Source organism: Eubalaena glacialis, chromosome 20 (assembly GCF_028564815.1).
Source record: "Eubalaena glacialis isolate mEubGla1 chromosome 20, mEubGla1.1.hap2.+ XY, whole genome shotgun sequence".
Lineage (NCBI taxonomy): Eukaryota > Metazoa > Chordata > Mammalia > Artiodactyla > Balaenidae > Eubalaena > Eubalaena glacialis.
The window spans coordinates 19,505,628-19,530,617 of NC_083735.1; the positions used below are offsets into that span (position 1 = coordinate 19,505,628).

General features: G+C 36.0%; 1 pseudogene; it reads right to left on the reverse strand.

The window, feature by feature from the left end:
• Positions 1 to 408: 408 nt before the first annotated feature.
• On the reverse strand, positions 409 to 22,290 carry LOC133081268 (NADH-ubiquinone oxidoreductase chain 5-like; annotated as a pseudogene).
• Between the last annotated feature and the right edge of the window lie 2,700 nt (positions 22,291 to 24,990).

Sequence of the window (24,990 nt, forward strand, 5' to 3'; positions counted from 1 at the left end):
TGTGAGTGGTGGTGTTGGGTGTGGGATCGTGTTGAACTTTGGTGGTTCATTTTTAGGTCTGATAGTGTTTTTGATTCATTTGGGGGGGATATTATTTGTGTTTGGCTATATGATGGCTATGGCCGCTGAGCAGTATCCTGAGGTTTGAGTTTCTAATAAGACTGTCTTGGGGGCATTTCTTTCAGGGTTGATAATAGAGTTTTTGATGTTATTATATATTTTAAAGGATGAGGAGGTGGAAGTTGTGTTTAAGTTCAATGGGTTGGGAGACTGAGTTATTTATGATACTGGTGACTGGCTTTTTTAGTGAGGAAGCTATGGGGATTGTGGAGTTATATAGTTATGGTACCTGGTTGGTGATTGTTACTGGCTGGTCGTTGCTTATTGGTGTTGTGGTTATTATGGAGATTACTCATGATCATTAAATAAAAGCATGCTAAGGGTGAGAGTGATAAGGAATGATAGGAAGTATAGTTTGATAAGGCCTTTTTGGCTTGAGATTGGTATGGAGAACTTTAGTTGAATAAGGGATATGGTTTTTGGTAAAATGTTTTCTAGTCAGATTAAGCCCAAAAGAGAGGATGCTGATTTTTGGCTTATTGATAGGTTTAGGTAAGGAGGTAGACGATGCATGATGGTGGGGAAATATCCTAAGAGACTAGAGAAGTTAAGGGTATTTGAGGGGTGGATAAATTTTAAGTTTTGTGTGTTAAGGTTAATTGTGAGTGCCAATGCGAAGCCTAGGATGGTTACTGCAGGGGCAGTTAGTTCTAGATGTAAGGGTGTGGTTATTAGGGGGACTGTGGCTGGGGGGATATTGTTGGAGATAATGAATCCAGCAGACACTTCCAATTAGTAGGCGTTTGATGGAGTTAATTAAGAGGGGGTTGTTTTCACTGATAGAGGTTAGGGGAGAAGCCAGGTTGTCCTAATGAAGAAGATAATGTGGGTACTATAGGCAGCTGTGAGGGAGGCGGCAATTAGACTTATCAACAGGGCTCAGGCATTGGTATAAGACGTGTTAGCAGCTCCAGTGATCAAGTCTTTAGAAGAGAAGCCGGTGAGGAAAGGCATTCCTGTCAATGCTAAACACCCGATAATAAGGGCTGTTGTGGTGAAGGGTAAAGCCTTGAAAAGGCCTCCTGTGTTTCGAATATCTGGTTCGTCGTTCAGGCTGTGACTAATGGATCCGGAGCATAAGAATAACATGGCCTTAAAACCATGTGTGCAGATGTGTAAGAGTGCTACATAGGGTTGGTTGATTCCAACTGTTACCATTATTCAGCCTAATTGGCTTGAAGTGGAGAAAGCGATAATTTTTTTAACGTCATTTTGGGTGAGAGTGCATATAGCTGTGAATAGGGTGGTGAGGGCTCCTAAGCACAGCGCTATTGCTGGAATAAGTTTGTTGTTTTCTGTTAAAGGGTAAAATCGAATAAGTAGGAAGACTCCTGCCACAACTATTGTGCTTGAGTGGAGCAAGGCTGATACAGGGGTGAGGCCCTCTATTGCTGAGGGGAGTCAAGGGTGGAGTCCAAATTGGGCTGATTTTCCGGCTGCGGCTAGTACAAGTCCTATAAGGGGGAGGTTTGAGGGATTTAGGTCGAGTATAAAAATTTGTTACAGGTCTCATGTGTTTGAGTTAAACAGGAATCATGCTATTGATATAATGAACCCGATATCCCCAATGAGGTTATATAGGATTGCTTGGAGAGCAGCTGTGTTTGCGTCTGCTTGCCCATATCACCACCCAATAAGCAGGAAGGATATAATTCCCACCCCCTCCCATCCAATAAATAGTTGGAAGAGGTTATTGGCAGTAACAAGGATTAGCATGGTGATGAGGAAGAGGAGTAGGAACTTGAAGAACCGATGAATGCAAGGGTCTAATTGTATCTACCATATTGAGAACTCCATAATGGACCACGTAACAAATAATGCTACTGGTACGAATATTATTGAGAAGTAATCTATTTTGAAGCTAAGTGTTAATTTAAGGGTTTGGACAGTGATTCAATGTCAGTTTGAAATAACTATTTCTTGGCCTGTGTGGAGGAATATTATTGTTGGCTGGTAGGTAATAAAAGCATATGAGACGGTATTTTCTTTTACAAATGATGGATATTTGTCGCTTTTGTAGAAATCTGTGTCAGTTATTATAATTGGGATGATTAGTATAAGTAGTGTGACCAGAGCAAAAGAGGAAAATAGGTTTATTACTTTTACTTGGAGTTGCACCAGTTTTTTGGCTCCTAAGACCAATGGATAACTACGATCCTTTAAAAGCCTGAAAAAGCCATACTGTTAGGCATGGGGGCATGAATTAGCACTTCTTGCAATACTTTCTCGGTAAATAAGTCTCAGTCTTCTGTTACTAGATTCACAACCTATTGTGTTTTTTAAACTATATTTACAATACAGGGGGCCTAGGATGATTTTGGGATTTAGTGACAAGAGTAGGAGGGGTAGAATCGGGAGGGCTATAGGGGCTTTTTCTCATGTAAAAAAGGGTGTAATATTATTAATATGGTGTGTGTATTTACCACGTTGTGTCATAATTAGTATACATATAGAATATAGGGCTGTAATTACAATGTTAGTTCCTATTAAGATAATGGTAAAATTTGATGAGAAGATTGATATAACTACAAACAGTTCTCCGATTAGAGTAATAGTTGGGGGTAGGGCTAAGTTTGTCGGGCTTGCCGGTAGTCATCAAGTGGCTATTAGTGGGAGGAGGGTTTGTAGGCCTCGGGCTAAGATTATAGTTTGGCTGTGAACTCGCTCACAGTTTGAGTTTGCTAGGCAGAATAATATAGATGATGTGAGGCTGTGGGCGATTATTAAAGCGGTGGCTCCTATGTAACTTCAAGGAGTCTGGATGAGAATAGCTGCAATAACAAGTGCTATGTGGCTGACGGAAGAATATGCGATAAGTGATTTTAGGGCTGTCAGGCATACAGAGATTGAACTGGTTATGCTTATCCCTTATAAAGAGAGCATAAGAAAAGGGTATGCTATGAATTCTGTCAGGGGTTTGAGTACTGCTGTAATTTGTAGCATGCAGTAGCCCCTGAGTTTTGGTAATACGACTGCAGAGCCTGCGATGAGGGCTTCTAGTGTGCTTTGAGTAGTCAAAGGTGGAGGCCATAGAGGGGTATTTTTACCATAAAGGCTGTTATGCAGGCTAGTCATATAAAGACGTTGGATCAGGAGTTGGGTAATGCTTGGGTTCAGTATTGGACTACTAGGAAATTCAGAGAGCCTGTGGTGTTTTGCCTATATACTAATGCCACTAGCAGCGGGAGTGATCCGATTAGTGTATAGAACAGAAAATAGTGCCCTGCATTGAGGCGTTCTGTTTGGTTACCTCATCGAGTAATGTTGATGGGTGTAGGAACTAGTGTGGCCTCAAATATAATGTAAAATAGAATTAGTTCTGTGATGGCAAATGTTATGATTAAAAATATTTGTAATATGATTAGTATAGTGATGTATAGTTTTTTTCGAGTCAGCGATTCTTTGAGCAGGTGAGGTTGACTGGCTATTAATATCAGAGGTAGGAGTCATATTGTCAAGATCAGTAGTGGTGCAGATAGGGAGTCGGAAAGGAATATTAATGAGAAATTAAGGCTATTATCATTAAACTGGTTAAGAAGAAGGCTTGTGAGGATAATTAGCAGGCTATGGGTTGTAGTGTTAATTCAAATTATTTTTTGATAATCAAGTCAGGGATATTAGTATAATCGTAGGGATAATAAATTTTAGCATTGGAGGAAGTTAAGGTTTTGTACGTAGTCGGTGCCTATAATTTCTTCTTCCAACAGGACTACCATCATCTCTTGCCAGGACTATGGCCTCCTAACTGGTCTTCCCAATTCTACTCTTGCTTCTCTCAACTGAACTCTTCGTGTACAGCTACGGTGAGATTTATTTTTTTAACTTTTTATTAAAGTATAACATACATGCACAAAAGTTCACATATTATGTGTGCCATTTCATAAATTTTCATAAACCAAAAACACCCACATAGTCATTACCAAGAAAGAGAACATTCCTGGCCCACAGAAGCTTGCCCTGTTCTCTCTTCCAGTCACCAGCCAGCCGCTGCCAAGAGCAAATACTTTTGTGACATCCACCAGCATATATAGTTTTGTCTGTTTGTGCTTTATATAAATGCATTCTTGGAGAAGCATTCTTTGTTCACTGGGAATTTTTCCTTTTTTCACTGAGAATTATGGTGGTAAAATTAATCCATGTTGTTGTGTGTAGTTGTTGTATAGTCTATTATTGTGTGAATATACTAATATACACATATTAACCTATAAATACCCATTTATGTGGTGGGCATTTGGTTAGTTTCCAATTTAGGTCTGTCACACAATTGTGCTGCCATCAACATTTCTGTTGATAACTTTTCATGAACATGTGTATGTCTTGCTATTGCATAAATACCTAAAAGTGAACTAGATAATGCATTTGTTCAGTTTTACTGTATACTTCCAAATAATTTACCAAACTTTTGTACCAATTTACACTAACAAACAGTATATAAATGAGAGCTACAGTTGCTTCAAGTATTTGTCAGCACTGTATATGGTCAGTCTTTTTTTTTAAACCTTTTTAAAAATTCTTGAGGATGCGGAGTTGAATCTCATTGTGATTTAAATTTGCATTTCCCTGAAAACTAATGAAGTTGAGCACATTTTCATATGGTTATTGGATGCCTGAATATCTTATTTTGTGAACTTCTCATTTTTCTATTGGGTTGACTGGCTTTCCTTATTGATTTGGAGGAGTTCTTTATACATTATGAGTATGCATTCTTTGTCAGAAGTATGTATTGCAAATATCTGCTCCCACTCTGTGCATTGCCTTTTCAATCTCTTAATGGTGACTTTCTAGAAACAAAATTTCTAAATTTTAATATAGTCCAATGTACCATTTTTTAAAAATTTATGGTAAATATTTTATATTTTTTAAGATATGGGCCTACTCCAAAATCACATTTTTTTTTCCTCTAAATGCTTTGTTGTTTTACCTATTACACTTAGATCTATCTAAGAATTGATTTTTATGTTTGGTGTGAGGAAGGGATCAAGATAAATTTGTTTTACATATGGATATCAAATTATTCAACACCATTTATTGAAAAGACAGACTTTCCGCCACTGCATTGAAATGTTACCTTTTTCGTAAATCAGATCAGCCTATATGTGGGGGTCATTTCTATAGTCAGCTTATCTGTCTTGGATCCAATACTACGTTGTCTTAATCACCATGCTTTATAATAAATCTGATTCTTGATATTTGGTACTATTCATATTCTATCTGTTAATCCTTCTTCAGTATTATAGGACTATTTTTGTACCTTTGCATTCTATATAAATTTTAGAATCTGTTAATCAATTTCTTTAGAAAAAAACTGGAATTTTTATGGGGATTGCACTGAATCTATCAAGTAGTTTTTGGAAAAGTAGTATTGAATCTTCCACTACAAGAATATGGTATAATCTTTCATTTATTTACTTATACTTTAATTTTTCTCAGCAATGTTTTGCCATGTTAACTAAAGATGTCTTGCACATCCTTTGCTGGATTTATTCCTAAATATTTGATTTTGTAAACTGAAGTATAGTTGACTTACAATATTATATTAGTTTCAGGTAAACAGCATAGTAATTTGGTATTTTTATAGATTATACTTTATAGAAAGTTATTTTAAAATATTGACTATATTTCCTGCACTGTACATTACATCCTTGTAACATTTATTTTATACCTAGTGGTTTGTATCTCCTAATCCCCTTCACCTATTTTGCCCCTCTCCCCTCTGGTAACCACAAATAACCATAAGTTTTTCTCTGTATCTGTGAGTCTGTTTCTGTTTTGTTACATTTGTTCCTTTGTTTTATTTTTTAGATTCCACATATAAGTGAAAACATACAGTATTTGTCTTTCTCTGCCTGACTTATTTCACTAAGCATAATACCTTCCAGGCTCATCCATGTTGTTGCATATGGCAAAATTTTATTCTTTTTTATGGGTGAGTAATGTTCCACTATATTTATATATGCCACATCTTTTTTATCCATTCATCTGTTGATGGACAGTTAGGTTGCTTCCATATCTTGGCTATTATAAATATTGCTGCTATGAATATTGGGTTGCATATGTCTTTTCAAATTAGTGTTTTCATTTTCTTCAGATAAATACCCAGGAGTGGAATTTAAATCATATAGTAGTTCTATTTTTAATTTTTTGAGAAACCTCCATACTGTTTTCCATAGTGGCTGCAGCAATTTACATTTCCACCAACAGTTCATGAGGGTTCCCTTTTCTCCACAACTGTTGTTATTTCTTGGTTTTTCTGATGATTTCTGACAGGTGTGAGATGATATCTCATTGTGGTCCTGACTTACATTTCCCTGGTGATCAGTGATGTTGAGTTTCTTTTCCTGTGCCTGTCGGCCATCCACATGTCTTCTTTGGAAAAATGCCTATTCAGTTCCTCTGCCCATTTTTAAATCATTTTTTTTAGAGTTGTATGAGTTCTTTATATATTTTGGATATTAACCCCATACCAGACATATCATTTGCAAATAACTTCTCCCAATCAGTAGGTTGCCTTTTCATTTTGTTGATAGTTTCCTTTGCTGTACAAAAGGTGTTAAGTTTGATTAGGTCTCATTTGTTTATTATTGCTTTTGTTTCCCTTGCCTGAAGAGACAGATCCAAAAAAAATATTGCTAAGACCATCATCAAAGAGCATACTGACTAAGTTTTCTTCTAGGAGTTTTATGGTTTTATGGTTTCAGTTCTTTCATTTATGTCTTTAATCCATTTTGAGTTTATTTTTGTATATAGTGTGAGAAAATTTTCTAGTTTCAGTCTTTTATATGCAGCTGTCCAGTTTTCCCAACACTGCTTATTGAAGAGACTGTCCTTTCCCCATTATATATTCTTGCCTCCTTTGCCATAGATTAATTGACCATATATGCATGGGTTTGTTTCTGGGCTTTCTGTTCTGTTTCATTGATCCATGTGTCTGTTTTTGTGCCAGTACCATACTGTAGCATTGTAGTATAGTTTGAAATCAGGGACCGTGATAGCTCCGGCTTTGTTCTTTCTCAAGAAGATGTTTTGGCTGTTTGGGGTCTTTTGTGGTTCCACATGTAGTATAGGATTATTTATTCTAGTTCTGTGAAAAATGCCATGGTTATTTTGATAAGGATTGCATTAAATCTATTGATTGCTTTGGGTTGTATGGACATTTTAACAACATTAATTCCTCCAATCCATAAACACAGATATCTTTGCATTTAATGGCATCAGCTTCAGTTTTCTTCATCAGTGTCTTATAGTTTTCAGAATACAGGTTTTCACCTCCTTGGTTAAATTTATTCCCAGGTATTTTATTTTATATTTTTGGATTTGATTGTAAATGAGATTGTGTAACTAGTATTGGAAGCCCTAGTCACAACTGTCAGACAAGAAAAATAAATACAAGGCATCCAAATTGGAAGGGAAGATGTAAAACTGTCACTATTTGCAAATAACATGATTCGTTATAGAGAAAACCTTAAAGACTCCACCTGAAGGCTATTAGAACTAATACATAAATTCAATAAATTTTCAGGGTACAATACTAATATACAGAAATTTGTTGCATTTCTGTACACTAATAATTAACTCAGAGAAATCAAGAAATATTTGATTTTTTAACGTTGTCATTCCTGGTTTCTTTTTATACTTTCCTTTTCTTTGTGGCTGGCATATAGAAATACAATTGATTTTTTATATTGACTTATATCCTGTAACCTTGATAAATTCATTTGTTTTAATATTGTGTCTGTATATTCTTTTGAATTTCTCAAGTACTCTGTCAAGTCATATGTGAATAGTTACATATGCATTTCTTCCTTTCCAAAATAATACCTGTTGTTTTATTTTTTTGCCTTATTGCACTATGATCTTCAGTATAATGTTAAGTAGAAGTGGTGGTAGTGGGTATTCTTGTCTCATTCCTGACCTCAGGAAAAGATTTTTTATGTTCACCACTGGCTATGTTGCTCAGTGAAGATTTTTATGGATAGTTTTATTAAATTAAGGATATTTTTCTATTGCAAGTTTATTAAAAGTTTTATCATGAATGGGTGGTAAATTTTGTCAAATGTGTTTTCTGAATCATGCAAGATACTCAGTTTTTTTCCTTATTGTGTAAATTTGATTAACATACATTGCTTGGTTTTTATAATCTTTAGTGACCTTTACATACTTTAAGTAAACCCCACTTGGTCATGATATATTATCCTTTTAATACTGCTAGGACTTCCCTGGCGGTCCAGTGGTTAAGACTCTGTGCTTCCACTGCAGGGGGCATGGGTTTGATCCCTGGTTGGGGAAGTTTCACATACTGTGTAGTGTGGCCAAAAAAAAAAAAAAAATACTGCTAGATTCTGTTGGTACTAATTAAAGGCTTTTATGAGATAGAGTGGTCAGTAATTTGCCTTTATTAATATATCCTTTCTAAATTCTTGAATTACAGTTATGCTGGTCTCATAAGATAATTAAAAATTGTTATTGAATGAGAATTCCCTATTGGTCCAGTGGTTAGGACTCTGAGCTTTCACTGCTGAGGGCCCAGTTCAGGTTGGGGAACTAAGACCCTACAAAGTACAGCCAAAAAAAAAAAAAGAAAAGAAAAAATTGTTCATTTTTTTCTGTTCAATGGAAGAGTTTGTGATATTGCTATTGTGTGATATTCTGTGATATTACTTTCTAATATATGTGGAAGAATTCATCAGGAAAGCCACTTGGGCCTGGAGTTTTCTTTATGGGAAGTATTTTTAAACGATATATTCAAGTCTTTAATAGAACTATTCAGATTTCCTACTTCTTTTTGTCACCTATGGTAACTTGAAATTTTCAAGAAATTTATCAATTTTGTTTAAACTATTAAATAATCAACGTGAAGTATTTGTAATACTTAGAATTGTGGCATATAGATGAGGGAGTTTTTAAAAATAAAACTATGATTATGTTATTTCTCTGCTTAAATATTTCAGTGATATTTCTGGCTCTTAGTTAAAGATCACACTGTTACCTTGTCCGAAAGGCTATGCTTAATACCGGCCTAATTCCTTTTTTGGTCTTTTCTGGTGCTATTCTCTTGCTTCTGTTCATGGATTTCTAGTCAAAATGAGCATTTGTCAGTTTTTTAAACATTACATTCTTCATCTTTTCATGTTGTCCTGGAACATGCTTTTTTTCCTACCAGCATGTTTTTTCTTATGCCACTCCCTTTATGTAGTCAACCCTCATAGTTATCTTTCAGGGTTCATCTCAAGCATCACTTTCTCAAATATATATTCTTAACACTCATGTAGTTCCCTCTCCCTCCCAGTGAATCAGAAAATCTGGTGATGGTTTCTAGAATTTGCACTTTTAAGAGTTCCTCAGGTACTTCTTCTGTATTCTGAAGTTTGAGGGTCTCTGGTTTAGTACTTGGATCGGGAAAAGCATATCCACATAAAAGTGTCTGGTTACTAATATTGGACATGGAGCAAAATAAGGTACCATTTGGAGGGTAAAGAAACATCTCATACGTGCTTTCTGGGCTTTCTGTTCATCCTTTGAGTGATTCCTTTTATCTTTTGCTAATGAACACTGGGTCATAAGCCTAATATGAGGGACAGCAACATGTACAACCCGTGTAGGGTCTCTGAGAGGTAAATAATGTGCCAGAAAGGACACGACCTTTAGATTAACGAGAAAAACTCAGCACTAGTAAGCCCTACTCTGACAGTCTTACAGGGTCATTGTTAGAATCAAATGAAAGAAAACGTGAACAAGCTTTGTAAACTACAAATGGGAAGGTCAACCACAGATGAATAAACAATAAAAATCTAACTTCTCTTGAAGCCATTAGAGAGCTGAGATTGTAGAACAGTCAAATTGCCTGTAATCTAAGGAAAGACAGACACCTTCAAGGAGGCCAAATGAGGACCAGCCTCAGAAACAGAGAAATCAGCTGAATTTATAGGCTCTTCTCCATGGTCCCAATAAGGTACTAATAACAAAGATTGGGGGCAGAGTGAGAGTCAAGGGGTCTCCCTTCGGGTGTGCGTCTAGAGAGGTGAAGCAGCCTCTATAGGAAAGGCTTGAAGGCCTCACTGGATCCTTCTTGCCTACCTGCCTCCCCAGGGGCAAAGCTGCCAATGGGCTCAGTTTAGATCAGCTCACCTCCTGCTGGCTGGGCTCTGTGGCCAGAGGGTGATTAATTTTAATATTGTATCTGTGATATAATAAAGTACATTTGATCTTTGTCCCTGGTTTCTGGCACAGAGCTACAAAAATCATTGTAATCTCCTGTGTGCTCTTTCTTTGTTTCTCTCTCTCTGAAGTACAAAACAAGACAACCAATGACATTTGTTCTCTGAACTTCTCATCTGCTGAAAACATAAATATCTACAGGCAGACCTCAGAGATATTGTGCTTTCAGTTCCAAACCACCTTAGTAAAGTGAATATCTCAAAATGAGTCACATGAATTTTTGGTTTCTCAGTGCATAGAAAAGTCATGTTTACACTATACTGTAGTCTATTAAGTGTGCAACATTATGTCTAAAAAATAATGTAAATATCTTAATTTAAAATACTTTACTGCTAAAAAATGCTAACCATTATCTAAGCCTTCAGCAAGTCATAATCTTTTTGTTACTCTTGCGTTGAGAAACCAAAACATTTGTGTGACTTGCTTTATTGAGATATTTGCTTTATTGTCATGGTGTGGAATTGAACCTGCACTATCTCTGAGATCTGCCTTGTAATATCAAAGGTTACTGATCACAGATGACAACAACAAATATAATTATAATGAAAATGTTTGAAATATTGGGAGAGTACCAAAGTATGACAGAGACACAAAGGGAGCAAGTGCTGTTGGAAAAAAAAAATGTAATGTCTGTGAAGCACAGTGAAGTGCAATAAAATGAGGTCTGCCTTTATAACTTTTAAACTGCTTTCAGTTCCTTTGTCTGCATCCTCAGCTATATCCCTAGCACCTAGAACAATACTGACACATAGTAGATGCTCAATAAATACTTGTGGACTCAATGAATGAATGAACCAATAGCCTTCTTTTCAGAAAACTGATGTGTAAGTGCCATCAGAGTTTAAAAAAATACTTTTCCTAGAAATTTTTCTAGTATTACATACTTGCTAGTTAGACTTAATCCAGATATAATACGGGGTCTTCTCAGTTCATTAAATGTCAGTAGGACTGTCTCAAATCCCCCAATTTCACAGTTTGGCAAAGCTCTAAAATCTTCTTCCTTCTAAAAAATTGTGCTAATTTATATAAACTATATTTCAAAGATTCCCCTCAATTTCCATCCCATTTTCAAGGTGCATGCTTTCTGTTGTATCTCATCCTGCCCCTTATGTAAAGCTTATTCCCATTTATCAGTGCACTGCCCCCCTCATACCAAGCATTTTGTAAACTTAATAACTTTACCATAGATTTTGGGGGTAGAGGTCAGAGGGGGTCACAGGACACAGCAGGTCATCCTTTTCCTCGTGCTACTCCTCCTCTCCATCCTCCCGCCTCTGACCTCCTGATACCAGGTCGGGCCCATGCCCCAGAGACTCGTTTACCCAAGTGGTCTAATCAAGGCATTTTCCAAACAAAGGCAGCTTGATCACTAAGTCTCTTTTTCCTACCAGCTATGAGAACTCAATTTTCTCCCTCATTACATTCTCCGGTGAGAAACACAGTGAGAGCTCCTTGTGAATTTATTTCCTAAATTCTCTCCTTGAACCTTACGTGAGGAAAAGAAAAGGGGCACAGTGACAAACAGGTCCACTCCCTTGGCCCAGCCTCTCTCCAATCTAGAGCTCTTCTTTGAGGCCGCAGAAGGGTATTGCTTGCAGAATTTTCCCTGGTGTTGACTAACTTCCTTTCGGGGGCGTTAATTACCCCATGCTCCCCCTCTGCATTCAAGCCCGGCAGCAACTCCCCTCCTCCCTGCAACAGCAAAGTGCCGGGTAGGCCACGAGGGTGGCCGGTAATTGTACAGGTGTATTTGATTCAAACAAGAGAGCCTTGAGATTGTTTAGGGTCCCTTTTAGGTTTAAGCAGAAATTTCAGTGCACTATAAGAAAGAACACAGTTAAAAAGTAAGAAAAAAATTTACAAATTGAGTATCTTCAATATGGACGGGAGGGAACACCTATGTAATTTTAAGAAACGTTTTCTCTGAAAAAATTGTCCCAGAGCTTTTTTCTTTTTAAGTAGAACGGACAAAGAATCAGAAAACATGACGGTTTCTCTGACAGATTTCATCTGAAGCATGGCAACTAAGCCGTCTACAGATACTCACTGCAAACCAGTGGCAGAATTTCGTGATACTTGTTTTAATGAAAAAGGAAATCAGATTACCGGACGCAATTCTTTTCTGGACTAAAAAAAAAGATTCAAGGGAAAGTGATCTTTCCAAAGCTATAGTCACCATAGAATTCCCCTTTTTACAGACTCTAAGCATTGAAATCTTGGAGAATCTAAACACTGTAAGAATAGGCTGCCCATGATCTGAGTTTTGGATCCACAAAAATGTTAAAATAGTAAACATTTGTACAAAGACACTGAAGAATAGTTTACCAGTTACTTCAGAGATCTTCCTGTACCTTGCTGTTATTGACAAATATAAGAACTGCTTTCTTCAGTGTGGACAGACAATGTAAGGTGTGTGTGTGTATGTGTGTGTACTGCTCTCATTAGACTAGAGGCAGATAGTAAACAAATAATCACAGGAACAAGTATGATTGAAATAAGAGCTATGTAGCAAACTTCAAGTATAAATTCTTATTTACATAGGTTTTCAGACTATAAATTTTTGGACAAATGAGAAGTCTATTATAATATGAAATATGTAGAAAAATATTTTTGTAAACATCATGCACACAAATATGCCCCCCAAATATTCTATTTTTCTATATTAAAGGAAGATAATGAAGATCAATTATATATTAAAATTTTAGACTATTTAATTTTCACCAGGGAGGAAATAATGTTTAAAAATGCTTTTACGTTAGGGAAGTTTTATATTTCCCTAAGGTTTGATTTGTTTTTTCTCTTCCAAATTGAGAACTCTATAACAAGTTAGGTTTCCTTTTTTGTAATAATTTTGAAGAAATTCAGAGTCAAATTTAAAATTATGTCGAATACCATGACTGGCATTTGTATGCTCATTTTCCTTTGTTCTGATGTTCTATTTCTATTGCATTATTACTTGTGTTTATATTTTATTATAAGCCATTTAAGAAAACTTTATAAGAAAATAATTGGGATATATAAATAACTTTGAATAACTGAAAAAATCTGTAATTATGTGAATATATATCTATACAGATGTTAAAACAATGAAATTTCAATAATCCATAGATTCTTTAAGCACCTATTTTGGAAATTACCCTATGAATACAAAACTTATTAATAAAAGAAAATCTATGGTAGCCATCCATTCCTTCTGTTTATCATATACTCCAGGATATAAGCGTTTAAACTAGCAAAATGTATTATTTTTTTTCTTCAATATGTTAATGTTTCTGAAAATCGTACATGATTTTTACAAAACACTTTTTCATATATTGTACCTTGTGAATATACTTCTCATTTGTCCATAAATTTATCATCTGAGAACCTACATAAACAAGAATATATACTTGAGGTTTCCTACATAGCTCTTACTGTAATCATACTTATTCCTGTGGTTATTTGTTTAATATGTGCTTCTATTCTAATGAGGGCAGGAACCATATTTATCTTTTCATCAATTTCCACATTCCTCTAGAGCAGGGGTCAGTAGACATTTTTTTGTATAGGGCCAGATAATAAATATTTTAGTTTTGCTGACCATAAGACCTCTTACAACAACTCAGTTCTGATGTCCTAGTGTGAAAATAGCCATAGACAATAAGTAAATGAATGGTTGTGACTGATCTCCAATAAAATTTGATGTACAAACACTAGTGGCAGGCCATAGTTAGCCCTGCTTACCCCTGCTGTAGAGTTAATAGACATGCAATATTTTTGCAACTGAATGACTGGGAATCTTAAACATAAGATCTGGAGAAAGGACAGATTCCATATTTAACAGCACTAATGGTGGAACAGTTGTTTGTTCCTTTTTTTAAAATCACGTATTACTCCTGAGTTGAAAATGATATTAAATATTCTAAAAGAAATCAGGACCAAAGTTAACACGCTCACTGTTGGTCAACTCTGAATGGTAACATAGTCTAAAGAAATATTATTTTGGTTGTTTGCAATAAAATTTCAGTGGTTTGTCATTATGTTTTTCCCTAAAAGGGAAGAAAATAAAATTGTTATTAAATATTTCAAATCTTCAAAATGTTGATTTATTTTTGCTTTTAATTATCCCCTCAAACTATAAACATTACATTAAAAAACAGATTTAGTATGCTTTAAATGAATGGTACTTAACAGATTATCTAAGACAAAATCTATAGTTGCAGAAGTATAGAAAAATAGAGTTAATATTATCATCCCAATAATTCAACCTAAAATAGCACCTGCCATTTTGTGAGAAAGTCTTGTTTAGTCTGATTTAGCAATGTAATTGGTCAGTAATGACTATCTTCTTTCTACGGTATTCAGAGATAATTAGAATAACAGCCCACTAACAAATATAAGGTATATGCATATTGATGTATGTGACAACTATCATCAGATCAAGAAATCACTATAGTTGAATGAGTTTAAACAGTGAGAGCTTCTTGAACTACTTGTCTATTGAGCTGTGTTTTTCAAAGGAAAAAAATGGATTAGCCTGGAAACAAAGGAGAGGATGTCTCAGACAAAGCTTAGTGGATAATGGATACATGGTAGGGAAAGCCTTAATTCCCAACTCAACTTTGCTAACTTAGGCCTCCCCTAAATAAAGAAATATTAGATGAATACCTCCAAGTCATTTAGCTCTGAAAAGTAAGGCTAATTTTTCCTCAGACACAGCTTTCCACTAGTTTGCCTAAAAGTAGCTTCTACTGCTTCTCCCACAGACTATAACATGCTATTGATTTTTGTAAGCTTTGTAATTTTTATTTTTTCTGTCTACCATCTCTTTCATGCTCTGCTTTAGAACTTATCTCACTGGCTGGGCATACTGCTGGTGGACATTTAATCTGAACTTTAGCCATTTTCCATCTGGGTCTCAAAGAGAAGAATTTTTTATTTCTGTTCATTTATTTACTGGAAAAAAACGAGACACATTGCAGAAAGAATTAACCCAAATTATGTGGAGATAGCAAAATAGATCTTAATAGGTACCTACCATGTTGCTGGTTTAATATGCTTTATGGTCTGTGTGCTCAGATTGGTTTCTTTGCAAATTAGCTTGTAGAACTTATGAAGTAAAGAAAAATAAATTAAGATTTTTGAGACTAAAACAACAATTTAAGTGAAATTTTATAGAATTAGGAGATAATTGTACCAAGCTGTCAGAAGAAAATCAGAAAATGAACTTCAATGTTGGGGTGGGAAGATCACTGGAAAGAATCACCTAAAACTTTTACATATAAAAGAAAACAGATTGGGAAATACTTTTGTAGATAATATAAGAGTGAATGCATGTATCATATCCTATGAAGTGCTCTCTATAAAGAGAACATAGGGGCTTCTCTGGTGGCACAGTGGTTGAGAATCCGCCTGCCAATGCAGGGGACACGGGTTCGAGCCCTGGTCTGGGAAGATCCCACATGCTGCGGAGCAACTAGGCCCGTGAGCCACAACTACTGAGCCTGCGCATCTGGAGCCTGTGCTCCCCAACAAGAGAGGCCGTGATAGTGAGAGGCCCGCGCACCGCGATGAAGAGTGGCCCCCACTTGCCGCAACTAGAGAAAGCCCTCACACAGAAATGAAGACCCAACACAGCCATAAATAAATAAATAAATAAATAAATAAATAAACAAATAAATAAATAAGAGAACATAGTAAGCAACCAATATGTAAATGAAGAAAAGAAAGAAATGAACAGAAAATGTACAAAAGACAAGGAGAACTTTGTAGCAAATATAAGGACACATTTCAACACTTGTAAACAAAGACTGCCATGTAGCAACATTTTGGTCAAATTCATTAATCCGTTTTAGGAGGATTCCCCAATGTTGGTAAAGATGCAATGAAGCTGGTTGGGACTAAATATGGGTGGCATGAAACCTTTTTAAGAAGCAATAAGATAGTTGGTCATATTTGCCAAGAGGAGAAAAAAATGTTAACACTTGGGATAAGTCATCCCTCTTCAGGGCAATTATGCTGGAGAAATAATCTAAATGGAGAAAGGTACCTATCTAAAAATTTTCATTGCATTTTAAAAATAATAAAAAGCTATAAAAACCTAACTACTAGTAATGATGGCACATGCAGACATTTAAAATAGCAATTGTGAACACCATATACTGCAAGAAAAATGCTTCTATAGTATTAAATAAAAATCTGAATACAAAATTATATGTACATAATTACACACACATACATGTGTGTGTAATTATGTACATATAAACAGTGTTTTATATATATATAAAACAAAGATGTAGTAGAAGTGGGAATATGGCTGTTTTAAAATTTTTTAATTGTGTTTAATGATAGAAAAATGCAATTAAACATTTGGACTTAATGCTACAAATGTAGTAATCTTCAATATAATAGAATCATTTAATTAAAATATTAAAGTTATCAAATAACTTTTTTAAAAACTCACCTTTTTTAAAGTTAGAGAAAGAAAAATTTGTTTTTCTTAGTGGCATAATTGCTTTTACTTCTCAAGGATTTCTTTGAAATTGGCTCATCTGCCAAACTTCACACAAGCCCAGTTTCTGCTATGAGGTGATGTAAACAACCTGAGAAAACTATTTTGGTGAAATTAAGATTCCATAGATTTCTATCCCCAAAGTGACATCTATTCCTTTCTAGAAAGGGCTAGGTTGTATGAATATGGAGTGTCTGAAAACACTTCATAAATATGTGACTTTGGCCTCTTTATTTAATCTGGAGACTTAGATTCCTAATTCATAAAATGGTAATAATATTTTCTCTTTTTCAAGATTATTATAAGAATTAAATGAGATAGACCTAGCTTCATTAACACGAATTTATTTCATTTCCTATTTTGAGTAATAAAGTGAAAATCAGAAAAGTATATGATAAAATTCCCTGCCCTGAGAAGCAAGAGACCTGGTTCTAAATGTGTGCTGCCTGGATAATCACCCTGTTTCTGACTCATTTGTCTGATCTATGAAATGGAGCTGGTCTGGATGACTTATTGAGGTTCTGTCTCACTTTCTTGCCCCCAAAAGTGAGAGTTCTGCAACCACATGCATAATAATAATTTTTTTCACATTTCATCTTAATAAAAGTTTTACATTTAGTCACTAGGAATGTTTGTCTCTAATTAGGAATATTCTCAAACCTCAGATTTATAACTGGAGTGGAACCCGTAAAGCAACAGGTAGCTAGGTAAAAATCGAAAACAGCACTGCCTAGTTATAGCTCAACTTTTGTTTGATTATTGGACATGAGTCACAGGCTATGCTAAATCAGGTTGGATTATAATAAATCACCTCAGACTATGCTAAATTTGCTCAGGCTATGGTGAGTCTGCACAGAGTGTGTTGTGTCAGCTTGGATCATGCTGGGTTAGCTCAGGTTATGCTGAGTCACCATCAATGTACCGGTCGAATCCATGTGAGGGATCCCTGGTCCCTCCTCCAAATCTCCCAACTCCATTGTCTTCTTTATTTAAAACTATTAATGTACCATATGTTACAAACAATAAGTTCACATAATGATTCCAATAATATTAGAAAATCCCTCTCCATGTTCATGTCGGTGCCTTGGGAATGTCAACCACCTTAACCATTCTGCCCTGGAATTTGATGACAGGCTGTTTTATCTGGTTGTAAACACAGGATTGCCTTGAAACTAAAAGCAGAAGCCTGAAAGGAAGGCAAAACCCATTTTCACAAGAGATTCATCAACCTGAGTAGTAAACACTCCAGCTCCACTTGAAGGCTTTCTCTCCTAGTGGGAAAAACAAAGATGTGAAGAGGGAATAAAATGTAAAGAGGATACAGAAAGGAGAGTGAGGACTCAATCAGATGCCAACATCACGGAGAGGGAGAAGGGCAGAGTGCACCGTCCAAGCTGCCCTGGTCACTGTGTGACTGCACCTGTAAGCCAGAGTCTCACACAGAAAGCTGTGTATTATAAAGCCTGACCTAGATTAGAAATTCACAGGAGTTTTAAGAGCACTCTCCATGTTAGTGAGAATGTGATTAAAAAATAGGACTGAAGGGCTTCCCTGGTGGTGCAGTGGTTGAGAATCCGCCTGCCAATGCAGGGGACACGGGTTCGAGCCCTGGTCTGGGAAGATCCCACATGCCGCGGAGCAACTGGGCCCCTGAGCCACAATTACTGAGCCTGCGCGTCTGGAGCCTGTGCTCTGCAACAAGAGAGGCCGCGATAGTGAGAGGCCCACGCACCGCGATGAAGAGTGGCCCCCGCTCGCCGCAACGAGAGAAAGCCTTCGCACAGAAACAAAGACCCAACACAGCCAAAAATAAATAAACTAATTAATTAATTAAAAAAAAAAAAATAGGACTGAAAAGAATGTCTGCTGGAATGGGTAAAGGGAAGATTTCATGCATTTATTTGACACTTAAAAGACTCTTTTAAGGGACATATCCCTGAATCAGCAGTTGTTGTAGCAGTAGACCTATCAGTGGCAAGGTCTTCCAGAGTGCACAATATTATGTTTTTATGGTTTCCTTTTTTATAGCAGATATCGCCTAATTAGGAAAAGAGATTTTACTGCAGATTTTATTTTACTGTAAAAGTCAAAGCACTTTCAGGAAATGAATGTAGCATTTTCCCAAGGTGCTTAGCTAAATGAGAATTTCAAAAAATGGCAACTGGCAAAATCTTCTCCTTTTCTGTGAATGGTTGGTGAAAAGAGAAATAATGGAATAGTCTTCTGCCTGAAAAACATAAATACCTGTTAATGTAGATTAAATCTCTAGTATTGGAAGTTGTAAAACTGTTCAATGAATTTTATACAAATATCAACCTTCAAGGGAATGGCAGATTTGAACATATATTAACTCAATTTTGATTGTTTACTATGCACAGCATTGCCCTGGATGTTACAGATTTAAGGTGGCTGCACTAATACTATCCTTCTGCATTCAGTTCTGAACCCATTAAAAAAATATGACAAAAAAGAGACCTATCCCAGGATATTCATCCCTTTAGAAATCCCCATGGAGACTCTCAGTAGTTCAGCTAGTACACACCAAGTATGGACCATGAGTTTTTCACAAAGATACTGTTAAAGCACAATTAATACAATAGGAAAGGTTATAAAGAAGGGGAAGGAAGAAGGATTTGGTAGCAAGAGTTTCAAACTGCTGTGCAGCTCTAAGAAACTTCTGCAAGGCTGATCCAGAGTGCTTCCTGCCCAGGACAAGGCAAAGGAATGGACTGTAGTGATACATCCACTGGTTTCAGTCATTTGCTGGGATCAACCTGGCATAGCAAAGCCTCAAGACATAGTGTCAGGCAGAGGGCAGCCCTGCATGCTGACTGTCTATGACCCCAGCTGCAGGAGACCACGATGTTTCAATTCCTGCTGCCATAACTGGTATGGTAATTATGATTCTTTTCCTTTCTGACTAAAGTCCAGTAAATATAGTTATATGTTGGTAAAAAATTGTTTTTTTCATCTGCCAACATCTTTGTTTCACCTTCATGCTTTACGTATGTTCACTGTGCCACAACACTGTATTGACAGATACTACTTCAGCCCTTTGAAAATAGTGCTGTGGGGTTTTCTATCTTTCATTTTGTATTAGTAAATCAGCTTTCAGTCTAACTCTCTATTTTAAAGTAAATTATTTTCTTTCTGGTTACTTTAAGATCCTTGTCTTTGATGTTCTTGTAATTTCACTACAGTGTGCCTAGGTATATTTTTGATTTACTTATGCTAACAGATTTGCTTGCATTCCTGAATCTAGGCATTCACTTCTATTACCAGTTCTGGAGGTTTTAAATTTTTTTCTTCCACCTCTATTATCTCTTTCTAGAACTCAAATTAGACTTATATTCAACCTTCTCCCTCCAATTGCTGGAAGGTACCTGGGGATAGATTTTGCTAAATCAAAGAAAGAACTGATTAAAATTTAGATATTTCTAGAGATATCCTACAAAGCTTAAGGATGTAGTGAGAGTGTTGTTTTTGGTGCTAGAAATATCTGAGCAGAGTCTGGGTATGCTTAAAGAATACCTTCTTGCTGATATCCCAACATGATAAGGGTGAATTTATAAGATGATATTTAAGTTTCTTCAAATCTTAAAATTCTATTATTGGTTTAATAATGTTCAAATAATTTTATTTCTAAAGGCTCAAGGGTTGTTAAATATAGTACTTTAACCTACATCCCATGATAATATGTGCAAAAAGGGCCTACCTTGCCACTCTTTCAAGAATGCTGAAATTAAAATGTTCTACACAGTTGACCTTGATGTTCATTCAGCATGGATTAATGTTGACATGAATAGTACAGTTACCTGTCAAAATTATTTTAGATTGCCTCAGTGTTCTTTTTTTTTTTTAAAGCATCTTTATTGGAGAATAATTGATTTACAATGGTGTGTTAGTTTCTGCTTTATAACAAAGTGAATCAGCTATACATATACATGTATCCCCATATCTCTTCCCTCTTGCGTCTCCCTCCCATCCTCCCTATCCCACCCCTTTGTGGTCACAAAGCACCAAGCTGATCTCCCTGTGCTATGCGCTGCTTCCCACTAGCTATCTATTTTACATTTGGTAGTATATATATGTCCACGCCACTCTCTCACTTTGTCCCAGTTTACCCTTCCCTCTCCCCGTGTCCTCAAGTCCATTCTCTAGTAGGTCTGTGTCTTTATTCCCGTCCTGCCCCTAGGTTCTTCATGACCTTTTTTTTTTTTTTTTTTTTTAGATTCCATGTATATGTGTTAGCATACGGTATTTGTTTTTCTCTTTCTCTTTCTGACTTACTTCACTCTGTATGACAGACTCTAGGTCCATCCACTTCAATCCACTTCACTACAAATAACTCAATTTCATTTCTTTTTATGGCTGAGTAATATTCCATTGTATGTAGGTGCCACATCTTCTTTATCCATTCATCTGTCGATGGATACTTAGGTTGCTTCCATGTCCTGGCTATTGTAAATAGAGCTGAAATGAACATTGTGGTACATGTCTCTTTTTGAATTATGGTTTTCTCTGGGTATATGCCCAGTAGTGGGATTGCTGGATCATATGGTAGTTCTATTTTTAGTTTTTTAAGGAACCTCCATACTGTTCTCCATAGTGGCTGTATCAATTTACATTCCCACCAACAGTGCAAGAGGATTACCTTTTCTCCACACCCTCTCCAGCATTTATTGTTTGTAGATTTTTGATGATGGCCATTCTGACTGGTGTGAGATGATATCTCATTGTAGTTTTGATTTGCATTTCTCTAATGATTAATGATGTTAAGCATTCTTTCATGTGTTTGTTGGCAATCTGTGTATCTTCTTTGGAGAAATGTCTATTTAGGTCTTCTGCCCGTTTTTGGATTGGGTTGTTTGTTTTTTTGATATTGAGCTGCATGAGCTGCTTGTAAATTTCGGAGATTAATCCTTTGTCAGTTGCTTCATTTGCAAATATTTTCTCCCATTCTGTGCCTCAGTGTTCTTGTGAAGCTTTAATCAAGTTTAAAACATGTGTTAAAGAAGCAAATCTTCCTTCTTTGGCTACAGTTCCCATTCATTGTTCTGTAATTCTTTTTGAAAAAATTCTTGCCTATAGGGTCTTTGAAAAAAAGAACCAATACTTGTATTTGTCCAAATGCTTGTCTTCAGAAAGCATGTCCACCACCACTCCAGATTTCTTGTACTCTTTAGGTTCATCATGTAATTCATACCAGCCTACTTTCCCCCCATACCACTAAGCTGTCTTTATCATTGCTTTCTTCTAAATCAAACAAAAAGTAAATGAATTCATAAATGTAGAGCATTTAAAACAATGCCTGTAGATAAAAGAGTAGCATGTGAAAGCTCCCAGAGGAATGGTTTATGGCATTTCTTGCCTCCTTCATGGTCATTTGGATCATCTTTTACACTGCCATCCACTATGACTGAGGTACAGCCCTCACCTGCTCCCTGTCTGGTCCAAAGGACCATCTTAGTTATTGCACAGAAACATGATAGTAGGGGCTCCCTACCCACATGGCGACTGGAAGTCCTGTGTTTCCTGGACTGAGAATCAGTGTCTTGGGAGTCAGTGTTTTCTGCAAGGGTTGTGGCCTAAAACTTTTTAAAGAACCATCCACCAGCGGTGGCAGCATTTCTGAATTACGCATCACCAACTGTTTCTTCCTGGATACCCCCAGGAAACAACAGTTTGCCAGTTAGAGCTGTCATTTAATTTGATGCACCTCTGGGTCTGGATGAAACATTAAATTGTCTTCCCTCCCCCCCATTAGGTATATAGTTTTTAGACTATTAATGGAACTTCAAGTCTTCAGAAAACAGTATGGCTGTATGTGCACGGTCCATATCACAGTACAAACAGCATCTAGTAACAGTTTCCATTGTAGAATGTTTTCAGTTACTTGAATAAATCAAAGCTTTAATTGAAAAAAAGTTGTATTTAATAATGTTGTTTTCTGCTTTACCAGAATTTCCATATTATACAGCTCCTGAGGATGTCCATGTAAAGAGAAAGCCCTTGGTTTTATGTAGTACACAGCCTGCATGGCTGTAGAAAGTGGTCTTGCATGCTAATGTAACTGGAAAAAGTTATCACATTTTCTTGTAGAGATGAGAAGAATGTTCTCATTGAATTGGTCATAAGGAAACTCAATAACTATTATGACTACTCTGAACAACTTCCCAGTAACACTAATTATTAATATGCATCCATTCAAATCAACATATTTATTGGTATATGTATGTATGGTAATTTATAATTTTCAAAAAGTTAAAACAATGAATCTCATTAAATGCAAAATAAACATAACCAGCAATTTTTTATGTCTGTAATTTTATTCAACTCATGAATTAATGAGCAAACTAGTAAGATGTAGACTGACTCAAATAGAATTTGAGGAACATATACATGTGTGTGCACACGTGTGTGCATGAAACAAATATGTTATATAATACTAAATTGGCTAGTATTTCTTAGGGCAATAAAATGAGATGTTTGTGGTTATCTTGACTGCATAGCAGAAATTACTTGTATCTCCACTGAACAAAATTTATTGTATTACTATGGACAAATATCTTTTACAATACTAATAGTTCTGTATAAGTTAATTTCTAGCCTACAAATTATAAACTAGCCTACAAATAGAAAATCAATTAAATATACACCCTCATAGAAGATGAGACAATCTCTGGGGGGTTTCATAGACAATGCCCACCAAAATCCCTTGCTCATTTCCAGGTCTCAACTCAGAGAACTACCAAATAAATTAGGGATGTGAAAAATGTCAGTATGGTTGAAGATACATGAATTGTATTGTCCTGGGGCTGTTTCTCTGAACCTACTAATGAAACTGAGTCTTTTTAGTTACTTACTTTTACATTTATATTGGAGCTAAGTATAGTATTAATTCTTGAGAAACAATTTTTTTTCTTATGTAGTCTTTCTGGGTTAATCCTTCATGTGTGTGTATACGTGAATACTTACATCTTTAATATATTGCATGTAAAAATTTTAAGATATATAAGATCAACGTATACAAGTAAAAAGTCTTTATCATCAAGCCCAATGTTATCTTTACTTTTTAAGCAATTCAAAATAAGTTCATCCATTAATCCCATCTGCTGTGATGGTTTATATAAAGATTTATACAATGAATATTGTCTCATAATTGGGAAATTTTTCTTTCAGATACCTAAATAGTTAATTGATTTGCAAATTCTTCCCCTAGAGTTAAGACATGATCCATGCTAGTATATTTCCTTCCTGCCAATTGAGCTTTAGTTTTTTTAAGTGGTCTTAAAATGTTGGTCTTTTAGTAGGGTGAGATGCTCTCTGTTCCTTCCTTCTATCACTCTTTCCATTCCTTGATCATATACTAAGGCATTGATTCATCTGTATTATCTGTATTAATGGGTAGAATCACTGCAGCCTGAAATGCACACTTGTGTGTGTACCTCTCACTCTAGCTTCCTGTCACCTCCAGGTGAAATCAGTAAGCCAACTAATTCTCCCTTCCCGCACTCTTTTCCTTGTACCCATAGCTAACGCAGACTGGTTATCCCTTTGGATTGTGCAGCCAGGTAGAAGGAAGTAGGCTTATGGAAGGATATTCTGTTTCTTCCAGTAAATTGCATGTTCCAACAGTGTTTTACCAAGACTCTGCTTCACTAGCCCAGCTAGTAACATGGGGGCTGCTTTTTGCCCCAGCGGTGTTGCTGTCCTTCTTTGTGTTCTTAGTCCCCTTGGGAAGCCTGAGTAGAAAAGGAATGGTTGGTTAACTTCACTCGTACACCTAATAGTTGTCACTCTTGATCCTTTCTGTAAAATGCATAGATTGGTTAGTGTTTGGTATAGATGGTTGTACTTTTATATTAAAGCTCTTTACGAGACATAAAAAGAGGATAAAGTTTTTCATTAAAAAGAAGAAAAATGGAAAAGAGGTTTTTTCCAGTACATTTTGAAGTGTATTTTTCTCTACTCCTCCACACTATGCCAAAATGACATTAAAATTAATACTTAAAATAGGGGAAAGAAAAGAAAGCAAAGCAGAAAAATAAAAAATAGAGAGATAGGGAAATTAAAGAAAAGGAAATTGGGAGTCTTCAGTGAATTTCTATTATGTATCAGGGGCTCTGGTGTTCCTTGAGAAGCATCATGCTGTCATGATGAAC